A 10,968-nucleotide genomic window follows, 5' to 3' on the forward strand; every position below is an offset into this window, starting at 1 on the left:
AAGTTTCCGGAAAAATCAATTTTTAAACTCCTATATCTCTGTAATGCATCGTCCGATTTTCAAACGGATTTCAGTTTCGTATTCAGCATGACCAACTCTACAAACTTCGTAAACATTTGAAATTGAAACGAAAAATTCGAAAAATCGAAAATTTTAAAACACTTCCGGTTTGGACCGGAAGTGACGGAAACTAAAATCCAGCCTTATGTCCAAATAAACACGATCAATGCTTCAACACAGAAAATTCCAAGTCTGTATCTTAAAGCGTTTTTGAAAAACGCCCTGGACAAAATCACTTTTTTAAAATTTACAAATTGACGTAACGTAAAAAGGAACGTGACGTTGTAGTTGTAAATTTAACATCTTTGGGGCACAATAATGCTACATCATCCCTGAAAGTTTCATGTAAATACGTTGAAAACTTTTTGAGATATTAAGCTTTGAAAAAGTCAGAAAAATAAAGAAAAAGAAAAAAAATAATAATAAAAAGAAACAATAGAATAACAAGAGGGTCTTCCGTTGAAAACGGAAGACCCTAATAATTTTTATTGGAACTCTTTATTACGAGGAGATACAAAAAAGATTCTCGAGGAACGTGTCGTCTGACCTTAAGAATTAATTTTCGATCCGCGCCTGACCTAGTAATAGCATCAATAGTGAAACAGACTATACTATTTTATGCAGGATGCATCTTTTTTGTTCTTTTTTCATCGTCAGGATATGTCTGCAGCTGCTCAGTTCCACAGCAGTTCTAAGTGGTGAAAAAGGCAACATCTACACTTGTTGAATATTTACATGCAAAAACATCATGTAAAACATCATATTTATTGGGTTTTTTTTAATTTTTTGACAACAGTTTTGATCCTTTTTAGGCAAAAACAAGCAAGTTCGAGAAATGTTAACATTTAAGTCCACATTTCTACAATATTGCTTTACACCCCCCTTAATCATACTCGTACTCAAACCCTCAAATATTGGTGCTTTACATTTCCAGTGCGTCAGATGTTTTGAGACATGAGCTGGATTTTACGATTTTGTCGATCGTTCATTCGTACAAGATGTCAACTCTTGTAGCATATTTTCCCAATACAGATGAAGATGCATTGGCGCACGTGAGGTAGCCATATACAAAAACAAAAAACACCAAACAAACAAAACCAATAACAAAACGAAGGAAAAAAATACAAGAGGCCCATGGGACCACTTGCTCACCTGAGCAACAATCACTTTAAATGAGCGTTCAAAAGATATTGTGCCATATGGCCCCTCGGTAGAATAACAAATTATAAATATTGTAAAGTGTTTGAATTTTACACTTTTTTGAATACACGTAGTCTTTGAAGTTGTACCTTTATGGAATACTATTTTTACCGAGAATAAGAAAATCCTACGCAAGATATAAAACTAAACATTTGGTAGGGGCACACTGTTAACTCCCTACATTTCCGTTCTGCACCACCCCCACCCCCCTCTCCCCCACTTTATAAAGCGAAAAATATATGAGAGCATTTAGGAACATTTTCTTCCTCAACTACTTACTAGTTGTTGTATTTTTCAAAAAATATATAATAATTTTTATAGTTATTGTATTTCATTTAAAACAAATTCTATAGATTTGAAGAAGAAAATTGTACCTCAATGCGCTTAATTCCTCAAATTAAAAACATTCAAAAATTTAAGTTGTCTTCCCCATTATGGTTAAACGACTGTTGTTTACCTGGCGTAAACTCGTGTAACTTTTATAACCTTACTCACAGTTGATTGATGAATACAATGGAATGAAAAATATTGTCACGTGACATGTTAAAGAGCTTAAAATCAATGTATTGGCGGGCATATCAATCTTTTTTTTACTAAGGCCCACCCATTATTTTTATCTTTATTAAAAAATAACAAATGACTACAAACCAGGATAATTTTCCACTGTAATATTTTCTTAGGAAACGCGATAATGCCTTTATCCCCATAACAGAAATGTGACAGAGCTATTGAAACTGTTTTAACGGTGTCGTTTTTATTTACTCGTGTCTGAAAAACTTTCAAAATAGATGTAGATTTCATATTATTCATTTTATAAAGAGGGGCCCCCAGAGAATAGTTACAGCATATCATACTTTAATTTTTTTTTACAAGTACTTAACGTTTAGCGAGACATTTCTAATGATCAACCAAAATTTCAGCGTCAATCGTAGAATTATAAGCAAGATAAAGAGTTCACAATTCTGCTAGGTTTGAGTCATATTTTGTTCACATGAGTTTATAACATTCAGCTTAAGATTTTTAACTTGGTATTTCCTGCATCTTATTTTTGAATGTGATAATGTATTTGAAATATGGAATGCTTTAAATGTTTACACTAAAATTGATATTAAGTAGAAACATGTACTTCTAGTTTTTTTTTCATGAACAAAATAGAAAAATTGTATCATTGAATACCCTCATTTCATTTGTAGCATACATAATTCATAAATATAAGATGTATTGTCGGGTACATTCCTTATGTCATGTACAAATTTTGATTATCAATAATCTAAATTTTTGTAAAGGACATGTTATCGTGTCAAAGATTTTACTTCTGTTTATTTTGTTTTTCTTCTAAATTTTAGCGCGATTTTAATCAAAATACTTTCTCAGGGTTTCAATATGGCTATTATTTTGAAAAAGCTTTTATTAGGTTCAAATGTTGGTTAATCTCATTTACTCGTTTATCTACGTTCATGATAGTAAAAACGTCAAATGTCTTAGAGTTTTAGATAATTGAATTTCCTCACCTGTCATCTTTATTTTGCTAAAAGCATTTACAGGCATTATATACTTCAAAGAGAATTAATTGGCTAGGTAATTTACTTAAGGATTAACTCAGGTGTCATGGTCTGAGCTATTATTCACTTATCGTTTTACACATGTTACATAATTTTTGTTTTATATACTGTTGAAATTCTGTTGTACATTAGTCGGAATCGGACAGCCGTCCCGATATCACCGATCTGTATCAAAATTACTGTCAGGTCCTGAATAAATGTTGAAACGCTGATTGGACTTTACTCGGTTACTTTTACCAAACTGAGGGCTACCACCCGAGTGTTGATCGGGTTATAGTACAGCCGAGTGTTGATCGAGTTGTACAGTAGTCCTTATTGGTGGTGCTAATTTTATTGTCGGTAATCGTCCCAAACCTTTCTGGACTGGACGTTGCCGGCAAAATCCTTACGGACATTCCGGGGAAAAGGATAATTAGTTGTCATGTACAAATTTTGATTATCAATAATCTAAATTTTTGTAAAGGACACTTAGAAGAAACAAATTATAATATTTTGAACCATGTAAAGGTATCTACTGTATTCTATGCGTCTGTTTTAAAAGGTCACAATTCATACGTAGACTATAGAATTTTCCAAAATTTTGTAAAATCAATTTAGAGAATCTACTTCTATATGTATATTCTATATTTTGTTGATGTTACCTTTGTTTGTTTTATTTGATGTAAAACTGATATAATGAATAAATCTATAAAAAAAACACTTGGTATTTCCTATTCAGCATTTCACATGGAAACCAAAAATTGGCCTCAGATCTGTGTACAAACATAGAATTGTGAGCAAAGCTCAGTATCTTGCTTATAATTCAAAGCTTAACATTCAAATATGGTTAGTAAACATAAGAAACATGCACTATAAAAAATAAAAAGCACAATTTATTTTTTAAAAAGATTCATATATATACCTACATATTTCCGTCAGCGATATTAAACTCTATTTAAACTGAATAAACTCGAGAAAATGCTGAGCATCTCAACAAAACACATTGCATTATTCAACCGTTACGCAAATGATCATACCGAATTACCGATAGAATAAATTGTATTTTAATACTTTGTTAATACATCAGATTTTGCTTAATTTGCGCAGGTAAACTGTCTGATTTACCGATCGAAGTCTCTGTTTGATTTGATGTACGTAAAGATTACAAAATACAGGCGATAGTTCCCAGGTTACAAAGCATAAAGAATGAAAACGAAACAAAAATCAAAACAAGCTAACACCATCGTCATATGTTTCACCTCAATTGACTTCACAAATTCGGCACCAATGTACTTTGCATGTTTCAAAGATTCCCTTCGCACGCGAACTGTTGCACAACAAACAAATTCATCTTTTTCAGATCATGACTGCTTTAAACAAAGAACCTTGTTTTAGAAGTATGAAATTAAACATGAATTATTAAGTTTTTTCTTAAATAAGTCCACAAACCCGTAAGATGTCGACCCGGGTTTGTCTACCCATTTTACCAACTTTGATATCAACAATCGTCAATAAATTCCAAAATACGCATTGATGTCTATCAATATTTACTTGTACAGCGAATACAAATATACCGGTCTGTAACATATCCTGAAAATTTTAATGACATAGGTTGATTATTATCGACGTAAAATGAAAAATCTCAATCTGCCCAGGCCTTTACCAAGACTCGTATGGAATGCCGAACCCGAAGCTATAAACTGATTGAAACACGCCTTTCCTTTATTATTATTTTCGTAATAACTCAGATTTGAAACAGAATTAGTCCATAATGTTTCCAATTTATATTTTCCTTTACATAAGGATTATTCATGCTAAATTACGTTGAATTTTACTCAGTAGTTCTTGAGAAGATTTTTAAAATACACCCCCCTTTTTCTACAGTTTCGAGGTTTTCTCCGCTTTGAATAAAGATCGGTCTTTCATTTCTGCAATTTATATTCGCCTTACCATAAGGATGCTTTGTGCCAAATTTAGTTGAAATTAGCAGCGGTTTTACAGAGGAAGTTCAAAATGTAAAAAGTTTACAGACGGACAAACAGACGGACGGACAGAGGGACGACGAACAAAATGTGTTCAGAAAAGCTCACTTGAGCTTTCAGCTCAGGTGAGCTAATAAAAACAGAAAAACCATTATACAAAACTTACAAACGGCATATACGTTACAGAAAGTACACGTCATTCGCTGTTGTACGTGTATGTATGACGTTTTCTTTTTCTCTATAGTGCACTTTGGATAATGTGTAGAAAAAATAATCAATAAAGTAATTTAAAGTTTACAATGTTGATGTAGCGTACTCCATCATGAAATTTTTATCACCCATAGTTTTTGAGACCGTTCATAACTTGAATTAGTGATTATTTGAACGATTGTATTTTTTTTGGCTACTTTTTCATCTCAAGACATGTATTTATATCGCAACAGAAAATGTTTTGATTCAGAATTATGGACATGCCAGGCACTGCTTGAATTTCGATCGACAGCTCGTTCAAAACAATATCACAACGCAAATCTTGTCACCTCCTAAATCTAAGACCTTGATATATATTTGTTGTCATTAATCAGCATGAAAAGAATTCTTCAATTAACTTCAATTTCATTACGGTATTAATAGCACAGTTCCTCTTTATATATACACGGCGAAGGCTAAGATAATAAAACATGTATTCGAACGAATTCCTTGATAATTCAATAATTTTGTTCAGACAAATAGGCTATTTTTACGACCGAATTTAAAAATGATGCACTGGTTTTGGCGACTCAGGTCACCTAAACCCACATTTTTCAATAATTCACTGAGAAAACAAAGGATTATATCATTGTAATAATATACCTTTTCTGCATTTGTTTTATATTTTATTTCATGTTTTTCTGGTCTGTGATGAATGATAAGACAACGATTTAAAACCGATTCTTTATAAAGTCATTGTACAATACAACTCAAATATACCATAGTGGTATAACTTGATACAATTTCAAAATAAATATTCAATATCAATAGCGTTAAAATAGAATAGAAATTCCAGAAGTGAACTATAAACTTAAATTAATCAACTGATTTCAGCTCAGTTTCAACAAAGGTTAAGCCATTTGCTATCAAAGCTATTTCATTTCTTATGGCAATACTTTTTGGATATGGTGCGGTATTTCCAGTATAAACTGAACGCAACGTCTCTCCATTTTGTGCTATAATCACTATAACGCTTTTATGAGAGTCACACACATAAAGTTTAAAGTTCGAATCTGAAAAAATTGGTCCGGGCTTTGTGTTGGGATAAATATATTTTCTTCTTGCAATACGCCCCGAACTCCCTATAAGAAAAATACATTCTTTATCCCAATCCGAAACTGCAAACGTTCCGTCAAGAAGCACGTGACCAAACATGGGATTACTTAAATTAGAGTCTGTGTACGGGTCGTAAATGGCGATCTCCTTAACGTCATTACCTGTCAGTATACATATTTTCTTTAACCCAGAAAGCCAGCATATTTCAGAAGATTTGGGATGACAAGTCAGTAAAGTCGAAACTGAAGAAATTGTTTTCCGTAGCTCTAGTGAACTACTGAAAACGTGCATTGTGCTTCCTTCTGATCTGCACGCTATCCCATTTTTAAAAGAAGTAACCATGAAACAATCTTTAAAGAATGCCGTCATGGCCACACCTTTTCCTCTTGAAATAATTTTAAGCTTTTGATTTCTTTGGTCCACAACAACTATCGTATCTTCATCTATCCAAGCTACACTTGTGTAATTCGGCTTTTTGGTCTCTTGTTGGTCCTGAAAGCCTTTAATAGTTGTTTCATCCTTTTTATCGGATCCCTCTTTATGTTCTTTTGCAACCACTGCATTGCTTTGCGATTTTAGTTTGCTCGATTCTGTTTCGTTCGTTTTTACTACCATTTTAAAGATGGCCCTTTCGCTGCAAAACTGGATGTCTGGCAGAACTATCCCCTTTATATCGCATAGTTCTGAATCATTTGAAGATTGAAGATTCCGATTCGATAGATGCTTCTTGTTGATATAAAATATCTTGCTTTGACTTTACAAACTGGTTAAATTCTTCTTCGACTGCCTTTTTTGAATCAGTAATCTTTTTAATTAAGGCACTCGTTTGCCTTTCCAAATTTTCTTTAACTTTCTTTTTTTCCGTCTCAATTTTTTTCTGAGAAGAAACAACTTCTTCTTTCGCATCTTGGAATGTTTTTATTTTTTGGTTTAACAAATCCATCAGAGAGCTCAGATTTTCATCCATATGTTGTCTTGCATCCGATGGAGCCAAGCACTTGTGGTTTTGGTGACCAAGAACAATACAATCTCGACAAACTGGAACGTCACAAGTTTCACAAAAGAATTTCAGGTCTTCTCCTTCGTGTTTCGAGCATGGAATTTGTTGTTTTGAACGAATCTCATCGTTATATTTCCCAGCTGTCACCTCGGCAAGGGGGACAACTCGGTGATTAAAGGTTAATGTTGTTGATCTGTGTCGATGATCTGCACATTCTGGACAAAGTAAATCATTACATGTCAGACACAGAGATGTAGCGTCAATGTTTTCACCTTTTATACGGCAAAATGAGCATAGCTTTTTGACTTCTTTCGTTGAAGTGACAAAATCGATTAGGTTTTTTAAACAGAAGTTTGTTTTTAAATCGTCTGCGCCCCCTGTAGGAAGTTGAAACACTTCTCTACAAATTGGACATGGATAACTGTTTTTACCAGCTTTCTCTTGTCGTAAGTTATTGATGCAGTCTTTGCAAAAGGAATGCAGGCATGGGAGTGTTTTGGGGTCCTTGTAAATTTCAAAACAAATGGAGCAAGTCAGAAATTCTTCTGTGATTGTTGATGTCACCGATGCCATCGTTTTTATGTCTGAAAATATATGTAAATGCTCACCATTAGAACATTTCATTATGAAGAATTTCACGTGTACGTACAATCTAACTTAAACTAATTCTATAATTTTTTAATTTTTTTTTACTGTGGTTTCATTAATATTCGTTGAAAACCAATTTTTGTTGTTTAGTTGATCCATGAAATTAAATGTTCATTGAAGTGCAATTATTATTAACATTTTGTATTGATAGGGTCATTGGCCACGAATTTACGTATCCTTGAAACTGTGATTTTCACTTTATCCACGAAAATTGATGACCTTGAATATTAATGAAACCACAGTATTATACAAAGGATCGTAGTATTTTTTTTTATAGATGTCATCATTACGAAAAAGCTCATGATCATGTTGTATTTGATTCTTCTCTTTAATATTCAAGTGACCATGGCCAATAGTTTTAATTTTATTCTCCAGTTCGTGGTCTTTATCTATTTATACATACAATGATGATGTATTCGCCCTTTTTTAAGAACTCGTTCATAAGAGATATCATACCGGTATAAGAAGCTTTGTCAAATGAAGAAAGGGTGTGTAACGTGTTACATAAATTAAGCATTTGCTAGCATCATCGAGATTTACCACTTTTTTCGGATAATGCAACTGCTCACATACATGAGACAGAAATTTAAGAAGGTTGTACTCCGTACTCGTGTTCTGACCAATTCAAATGTTTTTCATTTTGAGGATTTTTTTTTCGATTTATGATGATGGGCAACAGTCCACAGCAACATATACCGGTAGTTTGGCGAGTCAACCCAACGATGCACTTTTTCATACAACATTCTGTGTATACAATTAAGCATGTAATGTAATGTATTGTATAGCAAGATAGTTTGTAATATCTTATGTCATTGCAAAAAATAATGCTATCAAAATTATACTTGTAGGTCCCTATAGTCTTTTAAAAGTCTAACATTTCGTCATGTCTAGAATTTTGAAACATTTCACAAACCTTCACTGTCCTTATTTTTTTCTAAGCAGTTGAAAGTCAATTATTTACGACATATATATCCGCGAATTCAGTCGTGCAGTGTTACTGTTTGTATCAGTTTGTTTAAACACGCTCTACTTCCTGTATCAAAATTGTGCATATTGGGGTACCAATTAGGGGTATACAAATAGAAAAACTAGCTAGCGCTTCTACAAGTACTAATCTCCCAATCGCACATATTTTGAGATTAATAATGTGTCTGGAGTTTGATGTACTACTAGTATGCTGCATGACGAATATGCACTATCAAATAAGCCGTCACGCGTATTGATTTTTATAAAAATTTTGAACAAAGAAATACTGGAATCAGCAACTAATGGGCTGTCTTGGAAGATTGAGTACATGGGTATAAGCATTTGCACATATATATATATATATATTGAATACATCACACTGATCATATATATGACACCCGAAATGTCGTAAATATTGAGACTATTTTCGACTACCAACAGTTTAAAATCTGTTCTAAATCAGTTTGTACGTTCGTTAGAAATTTAAAGAAAAATGTATGAATTTCCGTATAATTATACGTGGAACAAGTATATAATAACATCATTACCTGCGAGTGAATCACTAATTAATACACTCCATCTTATCAAATGAACTGTATTGAACGCACTCTTCAAACGGCGCCCAACTAAGGAACTATGGAAGCTTTAAAGAGACAGCTTTTAAAAATATACATTGCTCACATTTTTTGTCATTACCATAAAAATATATAAGATAATTATGATATGCCTATATTACAAAAATGAGCTTAAACATGAAATAAATGTATAGTTATGACACGCCAAATCGACAAATGAGTATAAACATACTAGTAGTTGACTTTCACAGTTTATCGGTTGTAAACTGTAATTTACGGGCATGAACTGCATGTGTATCATAGGCGTCGGAAGCAAATTGAAAGTGGGGGGGCTAGACTAATCCTCAGAAATATTGAGAAAAAAGTAATTCCCAAAATCATGGAAATCCTAATCCGGGGGGGGTTGGGGGGTTATACCGATAATTTTCTTTTTTTCCAAAATCATGAAATTCCTATTCCGGGGGGGGGGGGGGGGGGGGGGGGCTAGTATGCTTCTGAATCTAACTTCTCAATCTTTCAAGGTAAATTGAGGAACAATAATCTTTCCTGCGAGAAAAAGTGGGGGGCTGAACCCTCTATCATGCTATGTTTCTAATAGTTAGGTATAACTTTGCAAAAAAAGTGGGGGGGGGGGGGGCTAAGCCCCCCCCTAGCCCCCCCCCCCCCCCCCCCCGGTTCCGACGCCTATGTGTATATTAACAACTGTGTGAATTATAGTTTATGATAAAGTGGAAAAAAGAGGCCCATGGGCCACATCGCTCACATGAGCAACAATCAGCTTCATGGAGTCATATACAAAAGTTACAGCTTTTCTAGGCATATTATTTTTTTAAAAAGAAGATTTATAAAGATAGGGATCATGATCACAAACAAAATTAAATCTACCCTTCCTGAGGATGCTCCAACACAAGTTTTAGTTTTCTGGCTTAGTTTCTGAGAAAGGATTTTTCTCTATATATTCCTATATATATTTCTATATTGCCACCATTGTGGCCCAACTCTACCCCCGGGATCATGATTTGAACAAACTTAAATTTACCATACCTGATGCTTCCACAACACAAGTTAAGCTTTTCTGGCTAATCGGTGTCTGAGAATAAGCTTTTTAAAAAATTAACTCTGTATATTCTTATGTCAAAATTCGACCCCTCATTGTGGCCCCACCCTACCCCCGTGGATCATTTGAACAAACATGAATCTACTCTGAGGATGCTTCCAGTTTCAGTTTTACCGGCCAAATGGATTTTGAGAAGAAGAGTTTTGAAATTACCAATTTCACGATAATTTCTAATTATCTCCCCTTGAATGAAGATTTTAGCAATCTTGAATCCCTTTCACCCAATGATGCTTTGTGCCAGGTTTGGTCGAAACTGATCCTGTGGTTATGGAGAAGAAGTCGAAAAAGTTTACAGACAGGCGGACGGATAGATTGACGTCGAACAAAAAGAGATTATAAATTAAAGCTCTCTTGAACTGTCAGCTTAGATGAGCTAAAAATGTAAATCATTGTTTTTCTCTCCAAACTAACGTTTACGATTATTAAGGATAGTTCATTTTTGTTAAATATAGTTTGTGAAAATTAATAAGTTAGTTTTATAGTTTACAACCGAAATCTTCACTTAACGAATGTAAAACATAATTCATACGATAAAATTTTCATGATTTGGGAAACTATAGTTAACGATCGTAGA

The 10,968-nt window shown here is 33.6% G+C and overlaps 1 pseudogene; it reads right to left on the minus strand.

The window, feature by feature from the left end:
• Window positions 1–5,650: 5,650 nt before the first annotated feature.
• On the minus strand, window positions 5,651–9,327 carry LOC128164634 (E3 ubiquitin-protein ligase TRIM36-like; annotated as a pseudogene).
• Between the last annotated feature and the right edge of the window lie 1,641 nt (window positions 9,328–10,968).

Source organism: Crassostrea angulata, chromosome 10 (genome assembly GCF_025612915.1).
Source record: "Crassostrea angulata isolate pt1a10 chromosome 10, ASM2561291v2, whole genome shotgun sequence".
Classification (NCBI taxonomy): domain Eukaryota; kingdom Metazoa; phylum Mollusca; class Bivalvia; order Ostreida; family Ostreidae; genus Magallana; species Magallana angulata.